Source organism: Vombatus ursinus, unplaced genomic scaffold (assembly GCF_900497805.2).
Source record: "Vombatus ursinus unplaced genomic scaffold, bare-nosed wombat genome assembly UNPS02014794.1, whole genome shotgun sequence".
In the NCBI taxonomy this organism is placed as follows: domain Eukaryota; kingdom Metazoa; phylum Chordata; class Mammalia; order Diprotodontia; family Vombatidae; genus Vombatus; species Vombatus ursinus.
The window spans coordinates 31,179,897-31,185,673 of NW_020954572.1; the positions used below are offsets into that span (position 1 = coordinate 31,179,897).

Consider the following 5,777-nt stretch of genomic DNA (forward strand, 5'->3'; position numbering starts at 1 on the left):
ATGGGATTATCCATTGCTCAGAAAAATGGGAGGCTGGCTTCTCTGAGGGTAGGATACAATGGAGGAAGGGAGCAGGAATTGAACACAAGACAGGTGAGTCAAAAGATTTCATTACGGAGATGGATGTACACACCTGGAAAGTGGACTTGATCTCATTTCCTGTTGGGAATTCTATTAGGGATCCAAGTGTTAGGATCAAAATCCACATTCAAATATGACTTCAGTTTATTCCACTCTCCAACATTTACTGAATCTCCTCTTTTTCTTGATGGAAATTTCTGTCCTTCCTTATCCTCTCAGTCCATCTCACCCCTTTTGATTTTCATTGTTGGTCTAAACTGCCCAGACTTTGGGGCTGACCATTTCTGTAATAAGTGCTGATATACATTAGAATTTCTTGCTCTTTGGATATTTCACCTTGTCTGTCATGAAAATCCCCATCCTGGGTATCCCCTATGATGTGCTTTCTTTCATAATGATTGTCTAATATTGCTAGACACCAAACTCTACTTAACATGGTTCACTACATAATTAGTATTAATCAAGCTCAATCAGTTCCTTATAGCTGCTTTGCTAGGCTCTTCTTCATCTCTTGTTAATTCTATTTGCCTATGATAGTTGTGCTACATCTTTTCTTGAAAATCACCAAATGTTACTCAACTTCTCTCTCTTATGTTTGACCTTCTTTTGCTTTACTGAAAAGATTGTGACCATCTTCTGAAACCTCTCTAATCTTCCTTGCCTTCTTCCCCTGTCATGACACCTCATCTCCACTTCAAAAGTATTCCATATCTTCTCCTCATCTTCTTCCTCTTGTTTGTTTCAGAGGATGCCAATGGAGATACCATTTCTACCCCTCCCAGCCCCAAATGTTCATCTGCCCATTTTTGCCTTTGATACCATGCTCTTTTAACTTTTAACTTTAACTTTAATGGTGACTCCCTGTGAGTGACCTATCAATGAGCCCATCTCTTGCATCTTCAGTTTTTCCTTTTTTCACTCATTTCTTTTCCTCTGTCTACAAAGTTCCCTCCCTATGTCATAACAATTATCCTCAACCCTCTTAATTCATCCAGCTGTCGTTCCCTGTCCTTCCTTTGCCAAACTTCTCACAAGAATAGTGTTTATTTCTTTTCAACTCCAAATTTATTAATCATCTTCTATTGAAAGTCCCTGTGCTAGGCAGAGCAGATACAAATAAATTTGGACAGGAGACATATCCTTCTCTGAAGGTCCTTTCTTGGTCTTCTTCTCTCCTCTCCCTACATTTCCCCAACTTCTAGTCCTGTAATTCCAATTGTTTACTAGACATTTTAATCTACCTGCCTTTTTGGACCCTCAAGCTTAGTGTATCTAAAACAGAACTCATCGCTTTTCTCCATGCACTTTTCCAATTCTGAATTTCTTTTAATTGTGCATCTATTTTTCCTAACACTCTGTGTTGAAATCTGAGATCGCTAAAGATGGCTAGGGGAGACACAGTAGCTGCCAACTCTTGGGGTCCCAGAGACCTCCCCAATCTTCTGGGGCTGCTGTTGGCCAATGCTTAGCTTTAGGGCTTGTCGCTCAGGGGATAATAGATTTATGTAAGAATCCTGCTCCATTTTTGTAAACTTCTCCAGAATCAAGAAGATTAAAGATATGCAAGCTGAAATCAGAGAAGACCTTGGAAATTGACCTTTTAACACTAGAAAAGGATACAACAGGTGTTGTTCATCCTTTCTTTCTAGCTCAAAAGTGTGAGACTCTGAAAAACATGAATCAGCACTTGGAGACTGTACTGAAGGAGCAGAGGGCCCCTCTGACATTGACTGATGAAGCCCCAGTGCCAGGAGAACTTGCCTATAGAAGCCATTTACCACAGGTAGGTGATACAATTACTCCAGCTGGCAGTGACTTTCATTGAGAAACTAGGAGCCCATATTGAAGCCATAAGAAACATTCCTTGTTTAGACTGTAGTGTGAAAAATATGAATAGGGCTTTGACAAAAATTAGTGTCTTGGTGGGAGAGACAGAGGAACTGATAGAAAATATGCTGAAGTGGAAAGAGCAACAAAAAGAAGTTTCTTCTATTACCAAAATATTTTCTGGAGATCGCTTCAAAAATAGCATGAGGATCCCCCTTCTGCCTGTCCAGTTCAGAACTCAGGGCCAGCTGATTCTTGATACCAATTGACCAGTGACTATTTTATTTCTGTTTACTTATGTGTATAGCTGATGTCCATTCATAATTGAGTATAATGGGAAAATTTATAGGCCTTCTTTCTAAATGTATTCATGAAACCACTTTTTCTTAGTTTTATTTCGGATTAATTGTGACCAAAGCTGATTTTACCTCTTTTTTTCACATGAATGGAATAAGAAGTATTAATACAAAGAAGAGTGCATTTCATGCTTACTGGCAGCACCTGGACATGGCAAGAAAGCAATTACATACACATTGATATGTGTTATCATACTCACAACAGACTATCCAAAATAGTGAAAATCTTTACAAACAAAAGGCTCTGGAATTAGGAAAGCTCCTTGAATCTGACATTGTCTGTGTTATTTTTGGATCTGTCTTACTGGTCATCAGCAACCTCTTAATCTCTGAGTACTAAGAAGAAAGGATGAATAGATTGATCATTGGCTTTGGCAGGTCTAAAGAGATAATCACTGAAGAAGAAAGGAACTAGAAACAAGTGAGAGTAAGAAAAAAAGGACAAGAAAGGGGCACAGATGGTAGGAAGTGGTGCCAATAATTGTTTCAGACTACATTCAGTCCTGCTAGTGCCATAACTGCCCTCTCATATTTTTGGTTCACTTTTTTATTAAATAAAAAGGAATCAAAATGTTTCTGCAAAAACAACAACAACAACAACAGAAGGAGAAACTTGAGATTGCTTTTGGAATATTTCTCTTATCCAACATTTGGCAAACATATATTAAATTTCTATTGCATTTATAGCCCCATGGCCAGGTACTAGATGAGATAATATTTTGATGAGATGCAGCTACAGAATTTACAATTCTTTGAATAGGGAGATAAGATACAAATATAGATAAGTATAACAGATAATCACTTCATGGAAAGTATTTTTATTTAGATTAGACCAATGATTTCAGGGATGTGGGGAATTTATGATGAGGAAACTCTTTTACCATTGCAGATTCTCAATTCACCAATCCACAGGCATTTATTAAGTGCCCATAATGTGCCAGACACTGGGGATAAAAGTACAAAGAATGAAACAATCCCCTAGTTACTTATATTCTAATGGAAGAGACAAATAGTCCATGTGAGAAAATATACTGCATAAACAGACATCTTATACACACATGCACACAAAAATATTTGCTACAATGTACTTTAAGAGGGAGGACACTAGCATTTGGGGGAATCAGAAAAGGTTCCATGAAGATGATGGTGTCAGGTGAAGTTAAGAAAGGAGTCTGCTCTGGGCATGGTGGATGGATAGTGTGAAGGTATGGGAAAGGAAGGTTGAACATTGTGATTAAAGAATGCAGAGAAAGCCAGTTTGGCTGTATTGCAGAGTGAGGGGAAGGAACACCATGCAATTAGGCTGGTTTCTCTGAAATCTTTAGTTTTAGGAGGTTTTAGGGCACTGGGAGGTTAAGTAACTTGCTTAGAGTCACACAGCCACTGTATATCAGAGGTAAGACTTGAAACCAGATCTTTCTTGCTCTGAGGACAGCTCTTTGTGTATGCTATTTCTAGTACATTAGCGAAGGGCAAAACAAAGTACTGTGTAAAGTCCAAAGGGGAAGATGATGATTAACTAGGGGAATCAATGAGTACTTCATGTAGGAAGAAATATTTGTGTTCATGTTGGGTTTAAAAGAATGGTTCCTTACATTCAATTAGAGGATTATAGGATTTAATGCTGCAAGGTAGACTCTAGTTCAGTCTCCAAATTTTATAGATGAAGCAATTGAGGCCCACAGATTTTAAATAATTTGCCTATGGTCACATTGGTAGTGAATAGCAGAGTCAGGATTTGAAGTCAGGTCTTGTGACTTCCTTCTCACTGCCATTCCTCCTTTTTTATCCCTTATTTTTTTCCCTCTTAAGCTATTAAATTTCCTTCCTTGATGCTCTCTTTGTCTTAAGACCTTATTATATGCCATTCAACTTTTACATCACTATCAAATTAATTTTTCTGGGGTGCCTGCCATTTTCCTGATTACCTGTCAATTCCTTGCTAAAACAAAACAAAATAAAACAAAACTTTTAGTTGTTCCCTACTTCCCATGGCCTTAGCCACCATTTAGTATTCTCTACAACTATCCTAGCCTTATTAATTCAATTCCATTAAATAAGAAAACCCCTTTATTTATATGAAAGGTAGTAAGTCTGAAAGAAATACAGAGATAAATATCATCATTCCTTGCACTGAAAGGGTTTGTAATTTAGTAGATGTGGTCAGATATCTACCCAAGTAACTTATCCATAAGAGTGAAATGAATGCATAAGAAAGGTCCAGCAAGTTGCTTTAAGAGGTCACAGGAATGGGGCACTAGGGAAGAATTCATAGGCCCACAGAAGATTAGAGTCATCATATTTCATACAGATCATATAGTCAAACCTCCTCATTTTGCAAATGAATATTCTTCGAGTATCTGAGCTAGGCTTTGAAAGATGAATAGAATGTCAACAGGTAGAGATGGAGGTATGTTGTCTAGAACATTCACAGAACATTGAGTGGCTTGCAAAATAGGCATAGAACTTTGAGAATATGGAGAATAAAAAAGGAATAAAATTAATTTGCCAGGAGTATAGAGTGGGTGATGGAGGTATTTTGATAAGAAACTGTGAAGGTAGGTTGTGAAAGACTGTAACTGAAGACCAAGAAGTCCAGATTTTCTTCCAAAAGCCCTCTTAATGGATTTAGAGATGGCAGTGACTTTAGAGCACAATTATTCCAATTCTCTCAATTTATAGGAAAGGAAATTGACTATCAAGTAGTTGACTTGTCCAAGGTCACATAGGTAGTAAGTCAGGATTTGAACCCAGTTCCTTTGACTTAAAATTAATTTCTCTTTTCATTATACCGTTTATCAAAAGAAATGTCCAAGTTATTGATTAAAATAGCAAATTATGGATTATATTATATATTGAGTATTTTAAATAAAAGATACCAAAATCCTTTAGATGTAACTTCAGTTAACTTTTGAGTCAAGCTGAGTTAATTCAACTTGTAAAATGTTTTGTGTTCTCCTTGTTTGCCCCACCTTCATGATTGGCCAAAAACGCTCTCAATAATTCTGATGTAGCCTCATTTTCTCCTTGAACTTAACACATAACTCAAAACCCATTCTAACCCCACTTACTCCATAGCTTCCCAATTCCTATAGATCCTCCTTTATTTTCCTCAGATGGCACCTATTTGTTGGTAGGAAATATCATCCATTAGCAATCCACTGGAAATGAAACCCTGTCTTGGCAATTGGAAAGAGTTAGATTGCAAGGAAAGATCTGTCAGTCTGAGTGGGAAGCTATGGGAAATTTTTGAATAGGAGAATGATGTGATTAGACTTGTACATTTGGCAGCTTTATGTGGCAGTAGTGCACAGGTTAGATTTGAAGAAGGACAGACAGGACTAAGGCCAGTTAGGAAGATATTACAGTAGTCTCAGGGAAATTAGGTAGGAGTCTGAAATAAATGAATTTAATGAATTGAAACTCATGTGAGTGATAGGCATTTCTTATTTGTGTCTCTTTAAGATAGTCTAGGATGAGATTCAGCACCAGTGGTAAATACAGCTTCTCAGG

At 37.4% G+C, this 5,777-nt stretch overlaps 1 pseudogene; it reads left to right on the forward strand.

The window, feature by feature from the left end:
* On the forward strand, positions 1 to 2,177 carry LOC114048817 (annotated as a pseudogene).
* The last annotated feature ends 3,600 nt before the right edge of the window (positions 2,178 to 5,777 follow it).